This window comes from Schistocerca gregaria, chromosome 3 (assembly GCF_023897955.1).
Source record: "Schistocerca gregaria isolate iqSchGreg1 chromosome 3, iqSchGreg1.2, whole genome shotgun sequence".
NCBI lineage: Eukaryota > Metazoa > Arthropoda > Insecta > Orthoptera > Acrididae > Schistocerca > Schistocerca gregaria.
In genome coordinates, this window is record NC_064922.1 from 26,595,692 (window position 1) to 26,616,231 (window position 20,540).

A 20,540-nucleotide genomic window follows, 5' to 3' on the forward strand; every position below is an offset into this window, starting at 1 on the left:
GCTAGGCCGCGCCTCTTTAGCTCAGTGGTAGAGCACTGGTCTAGTAAACCAGGAGTCGTGAGTTCCATCCTCACAGGAGGAAGATGAATTTTGGAAATCAGTTGCGCGTCATGGCCGTATAGCAAACTGTATCTGTGATGGCGAACAATTAGCGTGAGGAGTTTTATTAAGAATTACTCTCAGATGTGATTAAGGCGAATGGCGCTGATAAAGCATTTGCCAAAGCGGTACGGCATAAGGTGGGACGGGGCAGTGTGAATTACATTTTATAGATGTATTTCTCACAAATCGCTGAGCCTCTCGCGGTCGTCGTCGTCGTCGTCGTCGTCGTCGCCGCCGCCGCTTCTGCAGAAGTAGCAAATGGCCATCGTAGCAAATGCGGCGAGGGACACCCTGCCATCGATTCCGATTGCGCAAAGTGTGTGGTCTTGTTTTCCTGTCTATGTTTGGTCGGTCTCGTAAGAGGTTGAATGTAACGAATGGGTGGGAAAGAGTAAGGGGCAGCGGCTGTGTGGAACGAAAACACAATTCCTCAGGGGGTGTGAGCGTTTCGAGATGAATCGTATATAAGTTATACTTGGTCGTCAGTGACCGTGTGGCCTAATGGATAAGGCGTCGAACTTCGGATCCGAAGATTGCAGGTTCGAATCCTGTCACGGTCGTGTTTTTCCAGTTCTGAGAAACAAACATACCGTTTTAATGTAGCAATTGTGCAGTACGAAACCGTCTGAATGTTGCTGTTGACCATTTTGTGCTTGGAGATGGTCTTGAGCTTGAAACACACACAAGAAGACCGGTGTTAACTAGCGAAATGGTCGGCAGAGTGCCCTCAACGTGAGGTTTGACTGGCACTTGCACATCTAAAACAACGTCGGAAAGTAACTCATTCGGCTTTTGAGTCACGTCAAGTATGTGTGTTAATTTTGACGCCGCTAGCTCTGCAGATTGTCATGCAATTCCTTTACCTCTCAGAAATGATTATGAAATAAAAGTGAAGTACGTGACGAGTGTGACGTTAGGAAAACATTAGGCAGCATGGAGAGATTCTGTATGGGACCAACCAACCCAAACGAGTACTGTGTGATCTGCTACCCAGCACGTACCCAACGAGGCAGCACGGCTAGCTCAGTTGGTAGAGCATGAGACTCTTAATCATAGGGTCGTGGGTTCGAGCCCTACCCTGGGCGGAACGGAATTTTTCTCCGCTGCAGATGTAAATTACCGATTTTCTGATTAACGTGATGTAATGGAAATAGCAACTTTAAAATTTGCCTACGTCTCCATCAGTCGCAAGAAAACTGTATTTGAAGGTGAAGGTGATTTTGTAGACATGTGTGAAAGTCATGTTCTGAAGTGCAGGTGATTTTGTTTGGAGAGAACATCGGCTACGTGTCAGATGTGTATCCAAGCAGTAATGGGTCGCCATAGCTGCAAATATTAGTGAAAAATATGAAGTGTTGTCAGCTGAAGTCTGAAGATTCAGACGACCGTACGGACGAAGTACACAAAAGTTCCGCTAGGCCGCGCCTCTTTAGCTCAGTGGTAGAGCACTGGTCTAGTAAACCAGGAGTCGTGAGTTCCATCCTCACAGGAAGAAGACGAATTTTGGAAATCAGTTGCGCGTCATGGCCGTATAGCAAACAGTATCTGTGATGGCGAACAATTAGCGTGAGGAGTTTTATTAAGAATTACTCTCAGATGTGATTAAGGCGAATGGCGCTGATAAAGCATTTGCCAAAGCGGTACGGCATAAGGTGGGACGGGGCAGTGTGAATTACATTTTATAGATGTATTTCTCACAAATCGCTGAGCCTTTCGCGGTCGTCGTCGTCGTCGTCGTCGTCGTCGTCGTCGTCGTCGCCGCCGCCGCTTCTGCAGAAGTAGCAAATGGCCATCGTAGCAAATGCGGCGAGGGACACCCTGCCATCGATTCCGATTGCGCAAAGTGTGTGGTCTTGTTTTCCTGTCTATGTTTGGTCGGTCTCGTAAGAGGTTGAATGTAACGAATGGGTGGGAAAGAGTAAGGGGCAGCGGCTGTGTGGAACGAAAACACAATTCCTCAGGGGGTGTGAGCGTTTCGAGATAAGTCGTATATAAGTTACACTTGGTTGTCAGTGACCGTGTGGCCTAATGGATAAGGCGTCGGACTTCGGATCCGAAGATTGCAGGTTTGAATCCTGTCACGGCCGTGTTTTTCCAGTTCTGAAAAACAAACATACCGTTTTAATGTAGCAATTGTGCAGTACGAAACCGTCTGAATGTTGCTGTTGACCATTTTGTGCTTGGAGATGGTCTTGAGCTTGAAACACACACAAGAAGACCGGTGTTAACTAGCGAAATGGTCGGCCGAGTGCCCTCACCGCGAGGTTTGACTGGCACTTGCACATCTAAAACAACGTCGGAAAGTAACTCGTTCGGCTTTTGAGTCACGTCAAGTATGTGTGTTAATTTTGACGCCGCTAGCTCTGCAGATTGTCATGCAATTCCTTTACCTCTCAGAAATGATTATGAAATAAAAGTGAAGTACGTGACGAGTGTGACGTTAGGAAAACATTAGGCAGCATGGAGAGATTCTGTATGGGACCAACCAACCCAAACGAGTACAGTGTGATCTGCTACCCAGCAAGTACCCAACGAGGCAGCACGGCTAGCTCAGTCGGTAGAGCATAATACTCTTAATCATGGGGTCGTGGGTTCGAGCCCTACCCTGGGCGGAACGGAATTTTTCTCCGCTGCAGATGTAAATTACCCATTTTCTGATTAACGTGATGTAATGGAAATAGCAACTTTAAAATTTGCCTACGTCTCCATCAGTCGCAAGAAAACTGTATTTGAAGGTGAAGGTGATTTTGTAGACATGTGTGAAAGTCATGTTCTGAAGTGCAGGTGATTTTGTTTGGAGAGAACATCGGCTACGTGTCAGATGTGTAGCCAAGCAGTAATGGGTCGCCATAGCTGCAAATATTAGTGAAAAATATGAAGTGTTGTCAGCTGAAGTCTGAAGATTCAGACGACCGTACGGACGAAGTACGCAAAAGTTCCGCTAGGCCGCGCCTCTTTAGCTCAGTGGTAGAGCACTGGTCTAGTAAACCAGGAGTCGTGAGTTCCATCCTCACAGGAGGAAGACGAATTTTGGAAATCAGTTGCGCGTCATGGCCGTATAGCAAACAGTATCTGTGATGGCGAACAATTAGCGAGAGGAGTTTTATTAAGAATTACTCTCAGATGTGATTAAGGCGAATGGCGCTGATAAAGCATTTGCCAAAGCGGTACGGCATAAGGTGGGACGGGGCAGTGTGATTTACATTTTATAGATGTATTTCTCACAAATCGCTGAGCCTTTCGCGGTCGTCGTCGTCGTCGTCGTCGTCGTCGTCGCCGCCGCCGCCGCTTCTGCAGAAGTAGCAAATGGCTATCGTAGCAAATGCGGCGAGGGACACCCTGCCATCGATTCCGATTGCGCAAAGTGTGTGGTCTTGTTTTCCTGTCTATGTTTGGTCGGTCTCGTAAGAGGTTGAATGTAACGAATGGGTGGGAAAGAGTAAGGGGCAGCGGCTGTGTGGAACGAAAACACAATCCCTCAGGGGGTGTGAGCGTGTCGAGATAAGTCGTATAAAAGTTACACTTGGTTGTCAGTGACCGTGTGGCCTAATGGATAAGGCGTCGAACTTCGGATCCGAAGATTGCAGGTTCGAATCCTGTCACGGTCGTGTTTTTCCAGTTCTGAGAAACAAACATACCGTTTTAATGTAGCAATTGTGCAGTACGAAACCGTCTGAATGTTGCTGTTGACCATTTTGTGCTTGGAGATGGTCTTGAGCTTGAAACACACATAAGAAGACCGGTGTTAACTAGCGAAATGGTCGGCAGAGTGCCCTCACCGCGAGGTTTGACTGGCACTTGCACATCTAAAACAACGTCGGAAAGTAACTCGTTCGGCTTTTGAGTCACGTCAAGTATGTGTGTTAATTTTGACGCCGCTAGCTCTGCAGATTGTCATGCATTTCCTTTACCTCTCAGAAATGATTATGAAATAAAAGTGAAGTACGTGACGAGTGTGACGTTAGGAAAACATTAGGCACCATGGAGAGATTCTGTATGGGACCAACCAACCCAAACGAGTACTGTGTGATCTGCTACCCAGCAGGTACCCAACGAGGCGGCACGGCTAGCTCAGTCGGTAGAGCATGAGACTCTTAATCATGGGGTCGTGGGTTCGAGCGCTACCCTGGGCGGAACGGAATTTTTCTCCTTTGCAGATGTAAATTACCGATTTTCTGATTAACGTGATGTAATGGAAATAGCAACTTTAAAATTTGCCTACGTCTCCATCAGTCGCAAGAAAACTGTATTTGAAGGTGAAGGTGATTTTGTAGACATGTGTGAAAGTCATGTTCCGAAGTGCAGGTGATTTTGTTTGGAGAGAACATCGGCTACGTGTCAGATGTGTAGCCAAGCAGTAATGGGTCGCCATAGCTGCAAATATTAGTGAAAAATATGAAGTGTTGTCAGCTGAAGTCTGAAGATTCAGACGACCGTACGGCGAAGTACGCAAAAGTTCCGCTAGGCCGCGCCTCTTTAGCTCAGTGGTAGAGTAATGGTCTAGTAAACCAGGAGTCGTGAGTTCCATCCTTACAGGAGGAAGACGAATTTTGGAAATCAGTTGCGCGTCATGGCCGTATAGCAAACAGTATCTGTGATGGCGAACAATTAGCGAGAGGCGTTTTATTAAGAATTACTCTCAGATGTGATTAAGGCGAATGGCGCTGATAAAGCATTTGCCAAAGCGGTACGGCATAAGGTGGGACGAGGCATTCTGAATTACATTTTATAGATGTATTTCTCACAAATCGCTGAGCCTTTCGCGGTCGTCGTCGTCGTCGTCGTTGCCGCCGCCGCTTCTGCAGAATTAGCAAATGGCCATCGTAGCAAATGCGGCGAGGGACACCCTGCCATCGATTCCGATTGCGCAAAGTGTGTGGTCTTGTTTTCCTGTCTATGTTTGGTCGGTCTCGTAAGAGGTTGAATGTAACGAATGGGTGGGAAAGAGTAAGGGGCAGCGGCTGTGTGGAACGAAAACACAATCCCTCAGGGGGTGTGAGCGTTTCGAGATAAGTCGTATATAAGTTACACTTGGTTGTCAGTGACCGTGTGGCCTAATGGATAAGGCGTCGAACTTCGGATCCGAAGATTGCAGGTTCGAATCCTGTCACGGTCGTGTTTTTCCAGTTCTGAGAAACAAACATACCGTTTTAATGTAGCAATTGTGCAGTACGAAACCGTCTGAATGTTGCTGTTGACCATTTTGTGCTTGGAGATGGTCTTGAGCTTGAAACACACACAAGAAGACCGGTGTTAACTAGCGAAATGGTAGGCAGAGTGCCCTCACCGCGAGGTTTGACTGGCACTTGCACATCTAAAACATCGTCGGAAAGTAACTCGTTCGGCTTTTGAGTCACGTCAAGTATGTGTGTTAATTTTGACGCCGCTAGCTCTGCAGATTGTCATGCAATTCCTTTACCTCTCAGAAATGATTATGAAATAAAAGTGAAGTACGTGACGAGTGTGACGTTAGGAAAACATTAGGCAGCATGGAGAGATTCTGTATGGGACCAACCAACCCAAACGAGTACTGTGTGATCTGCTACCCAGCAAGTACCCAACGAGGCGGCACGGCTAGCTCAGTCGGTAGAGCATGAGACTCTTAATCATGGGGTCGTGGGTTCGAGCCCTACCCTGGGCGGAACGGAATTTTTCTCCGCTGCAGATGTAAATTACCGATTTTCTGATTAACGTGATGTAATGGAAATAGCAACTTTAAAATTTGCCTACGTCTCCATCAGTCGCAAGAAAACTGTATTTGAAGGTGAAGGTGATTTTGTAGACATGTGTGAAAGTCATGTTCCGAAGTGCAGGTGATTTTGTTTGGAGAGAACATCGGCTACGTGTCAGATGTGTAGCCAAGCAGTAATGGGTCGCCATAGCTGCAAATATTAGTGAAAAATATGAAGTGTTGTCAGCTGAAGTCTGAAGATTCAGACGACCGTACGGCGAAGTACGCAAAAGTTCCGCTAGGCCGCGCCTCTTTAGCTCAGTGGTAGAGTACTGGTCTAGTAAACCAGGAGTCGTGAGTTCCATCCTTACAGGAGGAAGACGAATTTTGGAAATCAGTTGCGCGTCATGGCCGTATAGCAAACAGTATCTGTGATGGCGAACAATTAGCGAGAGGCGTTTTATTAAGAATTACTCTCAGATGTGATTAAGGCGAATGGCGCTGATAAAGCATTTGCCAAAGCGGTACGGCATAAGGTGGGACGAGGCATTCTGAATTACATTTTATAGATGTATTTCTCACAAATCGCTGAGCCTTTCGCGGTCGTCGTCGTCGTCGTCGTTGCCGCCGCCGCTTCTGCAGAATTAGCAAATGGCCATCGTAGCAAATGCGGCGAGGGACACCCTGCCATCGATTCCGATTGCGCAAAGTGTGTGGTCTTGTTTTCCTGTCTATGTTTGGTCGGTCTCGTAAGAGGTTGAATGTAACGAATGGGTGGGAAAGAGTAAGGGGCAGCGGCTGTGTGGAACGAAAACACAATCCCTCAGGGGGTGTGAGCGTTTCGAGATAAGTCGTATATAAGTTACACTTGGTTGTCAGTGACCGTGTGGCCTAATGGATAAGGCGTCGAACTTCGGATCCGAAGATTGCAGGTTCGAATCCTGTCACGGTCGTGTTCTTCCAGTTCTGAGAAACAAACATACCGTTTTAATGTAGCAATTGTGCAGTACGAAACCGTCTGAATGTTGCTGTTGACCATTTTGTGCTTGGAGATGGTCTTGAGCTTGAAACACACACAAGAAGACCGGTGTTAACTAGCGAAATGGTAGGCAGAGTGCCCTCACCGCGAGGTTTGACTGGCACTTGCACATCTAAAACATCGTCGGAAAGTAACTCGTTCGGCTTTTGAGTCACGTCAAGTATGTGTGTTAATTTTGACGCCGCTAGCTCTGCAGATTGTCATGCAATTCCTTTACCTCTCAGAAATGATTATGAAATAAAAGTGAAGTACGTGACGAGTGTGACGTTAGGAAAACATTAGGCAGCATGGAGACATTCTGTATGGGACCAACCAACCCAAACGAGTACTGTGTGATCTGCTACCCAGCACGTACCCAACGAGGCAGCACGGCTAGCTCAGTCGGTAGAGCATAAGACTCTTAATCATGGGGTCGTGGGTTCGAGCCCTACCCTGGGCGGAACGGAATTTTCCTCTGCTGCAGATGTAAATTACCGATTTTCTGATTAACGTGATGTAATGGAAATAGCAACTTTAAAATTTGCCTACGTCTCCATCAGTCGCAAGAAAACTGTATTTGAAGGTGAAGGTGATTTTGTAGACATGTGTGAAAGTCATGTTCTGAAGTGCAGGTGATTTTGTTTGGAGAGAACATCGGCTACGTGTCAGATGTGTATCCAAGCAGTAATGGGTCGCCATAGCTGCAAATATTAGTGAAAAATATGAAGTGTTGTCAGCTGAAGTCTGAAGATTCAGACGACCGTACGGACGAAGTACGCAAAAGTTCCGCTAGGCCGCGCCTCTTTAGCTAAGTGGTAGAGCACTGGTCTAGTAAACCAGGAGTCGTGAGTTCCATCCTCACAGGAGGAAGACGAATTTTGGAAATCAGTTGCGCGTCATGGCCGTATAGCAAACAGTATCTGTGATGGCGAACAATTAGCGTGAGGAGTTTTATTAAGAATTACTCTCAGATGTGATTAAGGCGAATGGCGCTGATAAAGCATTTGCCAAAGCGGTACGGCATAAGGTGGGACGGGGCAGTGTGAATTACATTTTATAGATGTATTTCTCACAAATCGCTGAGCCTTTCGCGGTCGTCGTCGTCGTCGTCGTCGTCGTCGTCGTCGTCGTCGTCGCCGCCGCCGCTTCTGCAGAAGTAGCAAATGGCCATCGTAGCAAATGCGGCGAGGGACACCCTGCCATCGATTCCGATTGCGCAAAGTGTGTGGTCTTGTTTTCCTGTCTATGTTTGGTCGGTCTCGTAAGAGGTTGAATGTAACGAATGGGTGGGAAAGAGTAAGGGGCAGCGGCTGTGTGGAACGAAAACACAATCCCTCAGGGGGTGTGAGCGTTTCGAGATAAGTCGTATATAAGTTACACTTGGTTGTCAGTGACCGTGTGGCCTAATGGATAAGGCGTCGAACTTCGGATCCGAAGATTGCAGGTTCGAATCCTGTCACGGTCGTGTTTTTCCAGTTCTGAGAAAGAAACATACCGTTTTAATGTAGCAATTGTGCAGTACGAAACCGTCTGAATGTTGCTGTTGACCATTTTGTGCTTGGAGATGGTCTTGAGCTTGAAACACACACAAGAAGACCGGTGTTAACTAGCGAAATGGTCGGCAGAGTGCCCTCACCGCGAGGTTTGACTGGCACTTGCACATCTAAAACATCGTCGGAAAGTAACTCGTTCGGCTTTTGAGTCACGTCAAGTATGTGTGTTAATTTTGACGCCGCTAGCTCTGCAGATTGTCATGCAATTCCTTTACCTCTCAGAAATGATTATGAAATAAAAGTGAAGTACGTGACAGGTGTCGTTAGGAAAACATTAGGCAGCATGGAGAGATTCTGTATGGGACCAACCAACCCAAACGAGTACTGTGTGATCTGCTACCCAGCACGTACCCAACGAGGCAGCAGGGCTAGCTCAGTCGGTAGAGCATAAGACTCTTAATCATGGGGTCGTGGGTTCGAGCCCTACCCTGGGCGGAACGGAATTTTTCTCCGCTGCAGATGTAAATTACCGATTTTCTGATTAACGTGATGTAATGGAAATAGCAACTTTAAAATTTGCCTACGTCTCCATCAGTCGCAAGAAAACTGTATTTGAAGGTGAAGGTGATTTTGTAGACATGTGTGAAAGTCATGTTCCGAAGTGCAGGTGATTTTGTTTGGAGAGAACATCGGCTACGTGTCAGATGTGTAGCCAAGCAGTAATGGGTCGCCATAGCTGCAAATATTAGTGAAAAATATGAAGTGTTGTCAGCTGAAGTCTGAAGATTCAGACGACCGTACGGCGAAGTACGCAAAAGTTCCGCTAGGCCGCGCCTCTTTAGCTCAGTGGTAGAGTACTGGTCTAGTAAACCAGGAGTCGTGAGTTCCATCCTTACAGGAGGAAGACGAATTTTGGAAATCAGTTGCGCGTCATGGCCGTATAGCAAACAGTATCTGTGATGGCGAACAATTAGCGAGAGGCGTTTTATTAAGAATTACTCTCAGATGTGATTAAGGCGAATGGCGCTGATAAAGCATTTGCCAAAGCGGTACGGCATAAGGTGGGACGAGGCATTCTGAATTACATTTTATAGATGTATTTCTCACAAATGTCTGAGCCTCTCGCGGTCGTCGTCGTCGTCGTCGTCGTCGTCGTCGTCGCCGCCGCCGCTTCTGCAGAATTAGCAAATGGCCATCGTAGCAAATGCGGCGAGGGACACCGTGCCATCGATTCCGATTGCGCAAAGTGTGTGGTCTTGTTTTCCTGTCTATGTTTGGTCGGTCTCGTAAGAGGTTGAATGTAACGAATGGGTGGGAAAGAGTAAGGGGCAGCGGCTGTGTGGAACGAAAACACAATCCCTCAGGGGGTGTGAGCGTTTCGAGATAAGTCGTATATAAGTTATACTTGGTCGTCAGTGACCGTGTGGCCTAATGGATAAGGCGTCGGACTTCGGATCCGAAGATTGCAGGTTCGAATCCTGTCACGGTCTTGTTTTTCCAGTTCTGAGAAACAAACATACCGTTTTAATGTAGCAATTGTGCAGTACGAAACCGTCTGAATGTTGCTGTTGACCATTTTGTGCTTGGAGATGGTCTTGAGCTTGAAACACACACAAGAAGGCCGGTGTTAACTAGCGAAATGGTCGGCAGAGTGCCCTCACCGTGAGGTTTGACTGGCACTTGCACATCTAAAACAACGTCGGAAAGTAACTCATTCGGCTTTTGAGTCACGTCAAGTATGTGTGTTAATTTTGACGCCGCTAGCTCTGCAGATTGTCATGCAATTCCTTTACCTCTCAGAAATGATTATGAAATAAAAGTGAAGTACGTGACGAGTGTGACGTTAGGAAAACATTAGGCAGCATGGAGAGATTCTGTATGGGACCAACCAACCCAAACGAGTACTGTGTGATCTGCTACCCAGCAGGTACCCAACGAGGCAGCAGGGCTAGCTCAGTCGGTAGAGCATAAGTCTCTTAATCATGGGGTCGTGGGTTCGAGCCCTACCCTGGGCGGAACGGAATTTTTCTCCGCTGCAGATGTAAATTACCGATTTTCTGATTAACGTGATGTAATGGAAATAGCAACTTTAAAATTTGCCTACGTCTCCATCAGTCGCAAGAAAACTGTATTTGAAGGTGAAGGTGATTTTGTAGACATGTGTGAAAGTCATGTTCTGAAGTGCAGGTGATTTTGTTTGGAGAGAACATCGGCTACGTGTCAGATGTGTAGCCAAGCAGTAATGGGTCGCCATAGCTGCTAATATTAGTCAAAAATATGAAGTGTTGTCAGCTGAAGTCTGATGATTCAGACGACCGTGCGGCGAAGTACGCAAAAGTTCCGCTAGGCCGCGCCTCTTTAGCTCAGTGGTAGAGTACTGGTCTAGTAAACCAGGAGTCGTGAGTTCCATCCTTACAGGAGGAAGACGAATTTTGGAAATCAGTTGCGCGTCATGGCCGTATAGCAAACAGTATCTGTGATGGCGAACAATTAGCGAGAGGCGTTTTATTAAGAATTACTCTCAGATGTGATTAAGGCGAATGGCGCTGATAAAGCATTTGCCAAAGCGGTACGGCATAAGGTGGGACGAGGCATTCTGATTTACATTTTATAGATGTATTTCTCACAAATGTCTGAGCCTCTCGCGGTCGTCGTCGTCGTCGTCGTCGTCGTCGTCGTCGCCGCCGCCGCTTCTGCAGAATTAGCAAATGGCCATCGTAGCAAATGCGGCGAGGGACACCGTGCCATCGATTCCGATTGCGCAAAGTGTGTGGTCTTGTTTTCCTGTCTATGTTTGGTCGGTCTCGTAAGAGGTTGAATGTAACGAATGGGTGGGAAAGAGTAAGGGGCAGCGGCTGTGTGGAACGAAAACACAATTCCTCAGGGGGTGTGAGCGTTTCGAGATGAATCGTATATAAGTTATACTTGGTCGTCAGTGACCGTGTGGCCTAATGGATAAGGCGTCGGACTTCGGATCCGAAGATTGCAGGTTCGAATCCTGTCACGGTCTTGTTTTTCCAGTTCTGAGAAACAAACATACCGTTTTAATGTAGCAATTGTGCAGTACGAAACCGTCTGAATGTTGCTGTTGACCATTTTGTGCTTGGAGATGGTCTTGAGCTTGAAACACACACAAGAAGGCCGGTGTTAACTAGCGAAATGGTCGGCAGAGTGCCCTCACCGTGAGGTTTGACTGGCACTTGCACATCTAAAACAACGTCGGAAAGTAACTCATTCGGCTTTTGAGTCACGTCAAGTATGTGTGTTAATTTTGACGCCGCTAGCTCTGCAGATTGTCATGCAATTCCTTTACCTCTCAGAAATGATTATGAAATAAAAGTGAAGTACGTGACGAGTGTGACGTTAGGAAAACATTAGGCAGCATGGAGAGATTCTGTATGGGACCAACCAACCCAAACGAGTACTGTGTGATCTGCTACCCAGCAGGTACCCAACGAGGCAGCACGGCTAGCTCAGTCGGTAGAGCATAAGACTCTTAATCATGGGGTCGTGGGTTCGAGCCCTACCCTGGGCGGAACGGAATTTTTCTCCGCTGCAGATGTAAATTACCGATTTTCTGATTAACGTGATGTAATGGAAATAGCAACTTTAAAATTTGCCTACGTCTCCATCAGTCGCAAGAAAACTGTATTTGAAGGTGAAGGTGATTTTGTAGACATGTGTGAAAGTCATGTTCTGAAGTGCAGGTGATTTTGTTTGGAGAGAACATCGGCTACGTGTCAGATGTGTAGCCAAGCAGTAATGGGTCGCCATAGCTGCAAATATTAGTGAAAAATATGAAGTGTTGTCAGCTGAAGTCTGAAGATTCAGACGACCGTACGGACGAAGTACGCAAAAGTTACGCTAGGCCGCGCCTCTTTAGCTCAGTGGTAGAGCACTGGTCTAGTAAACCAGGAGTCGTGAGTTCCATCCTCACAGGAGGAAGACGAATTTTGGAAATCAGTTGCGCGTCATGGCCGTATAGCAAACAGTATCTGTGATGGCGAACAATTAGCGTGAGGAGTTTTATTAAGAATTACTCTCAGATGTGATTAAGGCGAATGGCGCTGATAAAGCATTTGCCAAAGCGGTACGGCATAAGGTGGGACGGGGCAGTGTGAATTACATTTTATAGATGTATTTCTCACAAATCGCTGAGCCTTTCGCGGTCGTCGTCGTCGTCGTCGCCGCCGCCGCCGCCGCTTCTGCAGAAGTAGCAAATGGCCATCGTAGCAAATGCGGCGAGGGACACCCTGCCATCGATTCCGATTGCGCAAAGTGTGTGGTCTTGTTTTCCTGTCTATGTTTGGTCGGTCTCGTAAGAGGTTGAATGTAACGAATGGGTGGGAAAGAGTAAGGGGCAGCGGCTGTGTGGAACGAAAACACAATCCCTCAGGGGGTGTGAGCGTTTCGAGATAAGTCGTATATAAGTTACACTTGGTCGTCAGTGACCGTGTGGCCTAATGGATAAGGCGTCGGACTTCGGATCCGAAGATTGCAGGTTCGAATCCTGTCACGGTCGTATTTTTCCAGTTCTGAGAAACAAACATACCGTTTTAATGTAGCAATTGTGCAGTACGAAACCGTCTGAATGTTGCTGTTGACCATTTTGTGCTTGGAGATGGTCTTGAGCTTGAAACACACACAAGAAGACCGGCGTTAACTAGCGAAATGGTCGGCAGAGTGCCCTCACCGTGAGGTTTGACTGGCACTTGCACATCTAAAACAACGTCGGAAAGTAACTCGTTCGGCTTTTGAGTCACGTCAAGTATGTGTGTTAATTTTGACGCCGCTAGCTCTGCAGATTGTCATGCAATTCCTTTACCTCTCAGAAATGATTATGAAATAAAAGTGAAGTACGTGACGAGTGTGACGTTAGGAAAACATTAGGCAGCATGGAGAGATTCTGTATGGGACCAACCAACCCAAACGAGTACTGTGTGATCTGCTACCCAGCAGGTACCCAACGAGGCAGCAGGGCTAGCTCAGTCGGTAGAGCATAAGTCTCTTAATCATGGGGTCGTGGGTTCGAGCCCTACCCTGGGCGGAACGGAATTTTTCTCCGCTGCAGATGTAAATTACCGATTTTCTGATTAACGTGATGTAATGGAAATAGCAACTTTAAAATTTGCCTACGTCTCCATCAGTCGCAAGAAAACTGTATTTGAAGGTGAAGGTGATTTTGTAGACATGTGTGAAAGTCATGTTCTGAAGTGCAGGTGATTTTGTTTGGAGAGAACATCGGCTACGTGTCAGATGTGTAGCCAAGCAGTAATGGGTCGCCATAGCTGCTAATATTAGTCAAAAATATGAAGTGTTGTCAGCTGAAGTCTGATGATTCAGACGACCGTGCGGCGAAGTACGCAAAAGTTCCGCTAGGCCGCGCCTCTTTAGCTCAGTGGTAGAGTACTGGTCTAGTAAACCAGGAGTCGTGAGTTCCATCCTTACAGGAGGAAGACGAATTTTGGAAATCAGTTGCGCGTCATGGCCGTATAGCAAACAGTATCTGTGATGGCGAACAATTAGCGAGAGGCGTTTTATTAAGAATTACTCTCAGATGTGATTAAGGCGAATGGCGCTGATAAAGCATTTGCCAAAGCGGTACGGCATAAGGTGGGACGGGGCAGTGTGAATTACATTTTATAGATGTATTTCTCACAAATCGCTGAGCCTTTCGCGGTCGTCGTCGTCGTCGTCGCCGCCGCCGCTTCTGCAGAAGTAGCAAATGGCCATCGTAGCAAATGCGGCGAGGGACACCCTGCCATCGATTCCGATTGCGCAAAGTGTGTGGTCTTGTTTTCCTGTCTATGTTTGGTCGGTCTCGTAAGAGGTTGAATGTAACGAATGGGTGGGAAAGAGTAAGGGGCAGCGGCTGTGTGGAACGAAAACACAATTCCTCAGGGGGTGTGAGCGTTTCGAGATGAATCGTATATAAGTTATACTTGGTCGTCAGTGACCGTGTGGCCTAATGGATAAGGCGTCGGACTTCGGATCCGAAGATTGCAGGTTCGAATCCTGTCACGGTCGTATTTTTCCAGTTCTGAGAAACAAACATACCGTTTTAATGTAGCAATTGTGCAGTACGAAACCGTCTGAATGTTGCTGTTGACCATTTTGTGCTTGGAGATGGTCTTGAGCTTGAAACACACACAAGAAGACCGGTGTTAACTAGCGAAATGGTCGGCAGAGTGCCCTCACCGCGAGGTTTGACTGGCACTTGCACATCTAAAACATCGTCGGAAAGTAACTCGTTCGGCTTTTGAGTCACGTCAAGTATGTGTGTTAATTTTGACGCCGCTAGCTCTGCAGATTGTCATGCAATTCCTTTACCTCTCAGAAATGATTATGAAATAAAAGTGAAGTACGTGACAGGTGTCGTTAGGAAAACATTAGGCAGCATGGAGAGATTCTGTATGGGACCAACCAACCCAAACGAGTACTGTGTGATCTGCTACCCAGCACGTACCCAACGAGGCAGCAGGGCTAGCTCAGTCGGTAGAGCATAAGACTCTTAATCATGGGGTCGTGGGTTCGAGCCCTACCCTGGGCGGAACGGAATTTTTCTCCGCTGCAGATGTAAATTACCGATTTTCTGATTAACGTGATGTAATGGAAATAGCAACTTTAAAATTTGCCTACGTCTCCATCAGTCGCAAGAAAACTGTATTTGAAGGTGAAGGTGATTTTGTAGACATGTGTGAAAGTCATGTTCCGAAGTGCAGGTGATTTTGTTTGGAGAGAACATCGGCTACGTGTCAGATGTGTAGCCAAGCAGTAATGGGTCGCCATAGCTGCAAATATTAGTGAAAAATATGAAGTGTTGTCAGCTGAAGTCTGAAGATTCAGACGACCGTACGGCGAAGTACGCAAAAGTTCCGCTAGGCCGCGCCTCTTTAGCTCAGTGGTAGAGTACTGGTCTAGTAAACCAGGAGTCGTGAGTTCCATCCTTACAGGAGGAAGACGAATTTTGGAAATCAGTTGCGCGTCATGGCCGTATAGCAAACAGTATCTGTGATGGCGAACAATTAGCGAGAGGCATTTTATTAAGAATTACTCTCAGATGTGATTAAGGCGAATGGCGCTGATAAAGCATTTGCCAAAGCGGTACGGCATAAGGTGGGACGAGGCATTCTGAATTACATTTTATAGATGTATTTCTCACAAATGTCTGAGCCTCTCGCGGTCGTCGTCGTCGTCGTCGTCGTCGTCGCCGCCGCCGCTTCTGCAGAATTAGCAAATGGCCATCGTAGCAAATGCGGCGAGGGACACCGTGCCATCGATTCCGATTGCGCAAAGTGTGTGGTCTTGTTTTCCTGTCTATGTTTGGTCGGTCTCGTAAGAGGTTGAATGTAACGAATGGGTGGGAAAGAGTAAGGGGCAGCGGCTGTGTGGAACGAAAACACAATTCCTCAGGGGGTGTGAGCGTTTCGAGATGAATCGTATATAAGTTATACTTGGTCGTCAGTGACCGTGTGGCCTAATGGATAAGGCGTCGGACTTCGGATCCGAAGATTGCAGGTTCGAATCCTGTCACGGTCTTGTTTTTCCAGTTCTGAGAAACAAACATACCGTTTTAATGTAGCAATTGTGCAGTACGAAACCGTCTGAATGTTGCTGTTGACCATTTTGTGCTTGGAGATGGTCTTGAGCTTGAAACACACACAAGAAGACCGGTGTTAACTAGCGAAATGGTCGGCAGAGTGCCCTCACCGTGAGGTTTGACTGGCACTTGCACATCTAAAACAACGTCGGAAAGTAACTCATTCGGCTTTTGAGTCACGTCAAGTATGTGTGTTAATTTTGACGCCGCTAGCTCTGCAGATTGTCATGCAATTCCTTTACCTCTCAGAAATGATTATGAAATAAAAGTGAAGTACGTGACAGGTGTCGTTAGGAAAACATTAGGCAGCATGGAGAGATTCTGTATGGGACCAACCAACCCAAACGAGTACTGTGTGATCTGCTACCCAGCACGTACCCAACGAGGCAGCAGGGCTAGCTCAGTCGGTAGAGCATAAGACTCTTAATCATGGGGTCGTGGGTTCGAGCCCTACCCTGGGCGGAACGGAATTTTTCTCCGCTGCAGATGTAAATTACCGATTTTCTGATTAACGTGATGTAATGGAAATAGCAACTTTAAAATTTGCCTACGTCTCCATCAGTCGCAAGAAAACTGTATTTGAAGGTGAAGGTGATTTTGTAGACATGTGTGAAAGTCATGTTCCGAAGTGCAGGTGATTTTGTTTGGAGAGAACATCGGCTACGTGTCAGATGTGTAGCCAAGCAGTAATGGGTCGCCATAGCTGCAAATATTAGTGAAAAATATGAAGTGTTGTCAGCTGAAGTCTGAAGATTCAGACGACCGTACGGCGAAGTACGCAAAAGTTCCGCTAGGCCGCGCCTCTTTAGCTCAGTGGTAGAGTACTGGTCTAGTAAACCAGGAGTCGTGAGTTCCATCCTTACAGGAGGAAGACGAATTTTGGAAATCAGTTGCGCGTCATGGCCGTATAGCAAACAGTATCTGTGATGGCGAACAATTAGCGAGAGGCGTTTTATTAAGAATTACTCTCAGATGTGATTAAGGCGAATGGCGCTGATAAAGCATTTGCCAAAGCGGTACGGCATAAGGTGGGACGAGGCATTCTGAATTACATTTTATAGATGTATTTCTCACAAATGTCTGAGCCTCTCGCGGTCGTCGTCGTCGTCGTCGTCGTCGTCGTCGCCGCCGCCGCTTCTGCAGAATTAGCAAATGGCCATCGTAGCAAATGCGGCGAGGGACACCCTGCCATCGATTCCGATTGCGCAAAGTGTGTGGTCTTGTTTTCCTGTCTATGTTTGGTCGGTCTCGTAAGAGGTTGAATGTAACGAATGGGTGGGAAAGAGTAAGGGGCAGCGGCTGTGTGGAACGAAAACACAATTCCTCAGGGGGTGTGAGCGTTTCGAGATGAATCGTATATAAGTTATACTTGGTCGTCAGTGACCGTGTGGCCTAATGGATAAGGCGTCGGACTTCGGATCCGAAGATTGCAGGTTCGAATCCTGTCACGGTCGTGTTTTTCCAGTTCTGAGAAACAAACATACCGTTTTAATGTAGCAATTGTGCAGTACGAAACCGTCTGAATGTTGCTGTTGACCATTTTGTGCTTGGAGATGGTCTTGAGCTTGAAACACACACAAGAAGACCGGTGTTAACTAGCGAAATGGTCGGCAGAGTGCCCTCACCGTGAGGTTTGACTGGCACTTGCACATCTAAAACAACGTCGGAAAGTAACTCGTTCGGCTTTTGAGTCACGTCAAGTATGTGTGTTAATTTTGACGCCGCTAGCTCTGCAGATTGTCATGCAATTCCTTTACCTCTCAGAAATGATTATGAAATAAAAGTGAAGTACGTGACGAGTGTGACGTTAGGAAAACATTAGGCAGCATGGAGAGATTCTGTATGGGACCAACCAACCCAAACGAGTACTGTGTGATCTGCTACCCAGCAGGTACCCAACGAGGCAGCAGGGCTAGCTCAGTCGGTAGAGCATAAGTCTCTTAATCATGGGGTCGTGGGTTCGAGCCCTACCCTGGGCGGAACGGAATTTTTCTCCGCTGCAGATGTAAATTACCGATTTTCTGATTAACGTGATGTAATGGAAATAGCAACTTTAAAATTTGCCTACGTCTCCATCAGTCGCAAGAAAACTGTATTTGAAGGTGAAGGTGATTTTGTAGACATGTGTGAAAGTCATGTTCTGAAGTGCAGGTGATTTTGTTTGGAGAGAACATCGGCTACGTGTCAGATGTGTAGCCAAGCAGTAATGGGTCGCCATAGCTGCTAATATTAGTCAAAAATATGAAGTGTTGTCAGCTGAAGTCTGATGATTCAGACGACCGTGCGGCGAAGTACGCAAAAGTTCCGCTAGGCCGCGCCTCTTTAGCTCAGTGGTAGAGTACTGGTCTAGTAAACCAGGAGTCGTGAGTTCCATCCTTACAGGAGGAAGACGAATTTTGGAAATCAGTTGCGCGTCATGGCCGTATAGCAAACAGTATCTGTGATGGCGAACAATTAGCGAGAGGCGTTTTATTAAGAATTACTCTCAGATGTGATTAAGGCGAATGGCGCTGATAAAGCATTTGCCAAAGCGGTACGGCATAAGGTGGGACGGGGCAGTGTGAATTACATTTTATAGATGTATTTCTCACAAATCGCTGAGCCTTTCGCGGTCGTCGTCGTCGTCGTCGTCGCCGCCGCCGCCGCCGCTTCTGCAGAAGTAGCAAATGGCCATCGTAGCAAATGCGGCGAGGGACACCCTGCCATCGATTCCGATTGCGCAAAGTGTGTGGTCTTGTTTTCCTGTCTATGTTTGGTCGGTCTCGTAAGAGGTTGAATGTAACGAATGGGTGGGAAAGAGTAAGGGGCAGCGGCTGTGTGGAACGAAAACACAATTCCTCAGGGGGTGTGAGCGTTTCGAGATGAATCGTATATAAGTTATACTTGGTCGTCAGTGACCGTGTGGCCTAATGGATAAGGCGTCGGACTTCGGATCCGAAGATTGCAGGTTCGAATCCTGTCACGGTCGTATTTTTCCAGTTCTGAGAAACAAACATACCGTTTTAATGTAGCAATTGTGCAGTACGAAACCGTCTGAATGTTGCTGTTGACCATTTTGTGCTTGGAGATGGTCTTGAGCTTGAAACACACACAAGAAGACCGGTGTTAACTAGCGAAATGGTCGGCAGAGTGCCCTCACCGTGAGGTTTGACTGGCACTTGCACATCTAAAACAACGTCGGAAAGTAACTCGTTCGGCTTTTGAGTCACGTCAAGTATGTGTGTTAATTTTGACGCCGCTAGCTCTGCAGATTGTCATGCAATTCCTTTACCTCTCAGAAATGATTATGAAATAAAAGTGAAGTACGTGACGAGTGTGACGTTAGGAAAACATTAGGCAGCATGGAGAGATTCTGTATGGGACCAACCAACCCAAACGAGTACTGTGTGATCTGCTACCCAGCAGGTACCCAACGAGGCAGCAGGGCTAGCTCAGTCGGTAGAGCATAAGTCTCTTAATCATGGGGTCGTGGGTTCGAGCCCTACCCTGGGCGGAACGGAATTTTTCTCCGCTGCAGATGTAAATTACCGATTTTCTGATTAACGTGATGTAATGGAAATAGCAACTTTAAAATTTGCCTACGTCTCCATCAGTCGCAAGAAAACTGTATTTGAAGGTGAAGGTGATTTTGTAGACATGTGTGAAAGTCATGTTCTGAAGTGCAGGTGATTTTGTTTGGAGAGAACATCGGCTACGTGTCAGATGTGTAGCCAAGCAGTAATGGGTCGCCATAGCTGCTAATATTAGTCAAAAATATGAAGTGTTGTCAGCTGAAGTCTGATGATTCAGACGACCGTGCGGCGAAGTACGCAAAAGTTCCGCTAGGCCGCGCCTCTTTAGCTCAGTGGTAGAGTACTGGTCTAGTAAACCAGGAGTCGTGAGTTCCATCCTTACAGGAGGAAGACGAATTTTGGAAATCAGTTGCGCGTCATGGCCGTATAGCAAACAGTATCTGTGATGGCGAACAATTAGCGAGAGGCGTTTTATTAAGAATTACTCTCAGATGTGATTAAGGCGAATGGCGCTGATAAAGCATTTTTTTTTTTTTTAAAAAAAAAACAACTTTATTAATAATACAACATTAATTTAATTATACAACATCTTAATATATAACTAAGTATGATACAAAAAGTCAAATACAAGAAACTATTCCCATACTATTAACCCACCACCTCAAATAATTAGTGGGTCCTTATTACAAACTACTAATTGGCAGTGTATTACTTGTGTGGCACTAACTACGGGCATGATTAATAAGTTACTTGTTAGACTACCTTACATGACTATTCTAGTGTGATCTGCAGTGTTACAGTATGTGCCAGAAGTTATGCATACAAACCTACTGTTATTTAGCCTGCCCACCGAGCTAACCCCAGTGGGCGTGCCCCTGGCACTGGGCTGGCTACGACTTTAACTTCACTGCAGTCCCTACCTTGTTAGTATGTTAGTATTTCTAGTTCTTACTTAAACTACTTTCTACTCAAAAAATAGTTGTGCGATAATTCCAATTCCGGGTAGTGCACCTGCCATCCTTGTCCGAAGACGCGGCGGATTCCAGCCATGAAATGGCTGGCCAGATCCGCGCCTGGCGGTAGTGCAGGTGCAACTCGGTCAAGTTCGGTTTGGTACTTGATTAGTTCCTTGCCCTAATAAAGT

The 20,540-nt window shown here is 46.7% G+C and overlaps 18 non-coding genes across 18 annotated transcripts; all 18 read left to right on the top strand.

Moving 5' to 3' along the window:
* The first annotated feature begins 10 nt into the window (after positions 1–10).
* On the top strand, positions 11–82 carry Trnat-agu (transfer RNA threonine (anticodon AGU)). Its single transcript has one exon. It is a non-coding gene; the product is annotated as a tRNA-Thr (tRNA).
* A 507-nt stretch (positions 83–589) lies between these two features.
* Positions 590–662, top strand: Trnar-ucg (transfer RNA arginine (anticodon UCG)). Its single transcript has one exon. It is a non-coding gene; the product is annotated as a tRNA-Arg (tRNA).
* Positions 663–2,116: 1,454 nt separating this feature from the next.
* Trnar-ucg (transfer RNA arginine (anticodon UCG)) lies at positions 2,117–2,189 on the top strand. Its single transcript has one exon. It is a non-coding gene; the product is annotated as a tRNA-Arg (tRNA).
* An 863-nt stretch (positions 2,190–3,052) lies between these two features.
* Trnat-agu (transfer RNA threonine (anticodon AGU)) lies at positions 3,053–3,124 on the top strand. The gene has a single exon. It is a non-coding gene; the product is annotated as a tRNA-Thr (tRNA).
* A 513-nt stretch (positions 3,125–3,637) lies between these two features.
* On the top strand, positions 3,638–3,710 carry Trnar-ucg (transfer RNA arginine (anticodon UCG)). Its single transcript has one exon. It is a non-coding gene; the product is annotated as a tRNA-Arg (tRNA).
* A 1,435-nt stretch (positions 3,711–5,145) lies between these two features.
* Positions 5,146–5,218, top strand: Trnar-ucg (transfer RNA arginine (anticodon UCG)). Its single transcript has one exon. It is a non-coding gene; the product is annotated as a tRNA-Arg (tRNA).
* Positions 5,219–6,653: 1,435 nt separating this feature from the next.
* Positions 6,654–6,726, top strand: Trnar-ucg (transfer RNA arginine (anticodon UCG)). Its single transcript has one exon. It is a non-coding gene; the product is annotated as a tRNA-Arg (tRNA).
* Positions 6,727–7,178: 452 nt separating this feature from the next.
* Trnak-cuu (transfer RNA lysine (anticodon CUU)) lies at positions 7,179–7,251 on the top strand. Its single transcript has one exon. It is a non-coding gene; the product is annotated as a tRNA-Lys (tRNA).
* Positions 7,252–8,183: 932 nt separating this feature from the next.
* Trnar-ucg (transfer RNA arginine (anticodon UCG)) lies at positions 8,184–8,256 on the top strand. The gene has a single exon. It is a non-coding gene; the product is annotated as a tRNA-Arg (tRNA).
* Positions 8,257–9,701: 1,445 nt separating this feature from the next.
* Positions 9,702–9,774, top strand: Trnar-ucg (transfer RNA arginine (anticodon UCG)). Its single transcript has one exon. It is a non-coding gene; the product is annotated as a tRNA-Arg (tRNA).
* Positions 9,775–11,221: 1,447 nt separating this feature from the next.
* On the top strand, positions 11,222–11,294 carry Trnar-ucg (transfer RNA arginine (anticodon UCG)). Its single transcript has one exon. It is a non-coding gene; the product is annotated as a tRNA-Arg (tRNA).
* Positions 11,295–11,746: 452 nt separating this feature from the next.
* Trnak-cuu (transfer RNA lysine (anticodon CUU)) lies at positions 11,747–11,819 on the top strand. The gene has a single exon. It is a non-coding gene; the product is annotated as a tRNA-Lys (tRNA).
* A 338-nt stretch (positions 11,820–12,157) lies between these two features.
* Positions 12,158–12,229, top strand: Trnat-agu (transfer RNA threonine (anticodon AGU)). Its single transcript has one exon. It is a non-coding gene; the product is annotated as a tRNA-Thr (tRNA).
* Positions 12,230–12,733: 504 nt separating this feature from the next.
* Positions 12,734–12,806, top strand: Trnar-ucg (transfer RNA arginine (anticodon UCG)). Its single transcript has one exon. It is a non-coding gene; the product is annotated as a tRNA-Arg (tRNA).
* A 1,432-nt stretch (positions 12,807–14,238) lies between these two features.
* On the top strand, positions 14,239–14,311 carry Trnar-ucg (transfer RNA arginine (anticodon UCG)). The gene has a single exon. It is a non-coding gene; the product is annotated as a tRNA-Arg (tRNA).
* Positions 14,312–15,750: 1,439 nt separating this feature from the next.
* Positions 15,751–15,823, top strand: Trnar-ucg (transfer RNA arginine (anticodon UCG)). The gene has a single exon. It is a non-coding gene; the product is annotated as a tRNA-Arg (tRNA).
* A 1,442-nt stretch (positions 15,824–17,265) lies between these two features.
* Positions 17,266–17,338, top strand: Trnar-ucg (transfer RNA arginine (anticodon UCG)). The gene has a single exon. It is a non-coding gene; the product is annotated as a tRNA-Arg (tRNA).
* Positions 17,339–18,779: 1,441 nt separating this feature from the next.
* Positions 18,780–18,852, top strand: Trnar-ucg (transfer RNA arginine (anticodon UCG)). The gene has a single exon. It is a non-coding gene; the product is annotated as a tRNA-Arg (tRNA).
* Positions 18,853–20,540: the final 1,688 nt, after the last annotated feature.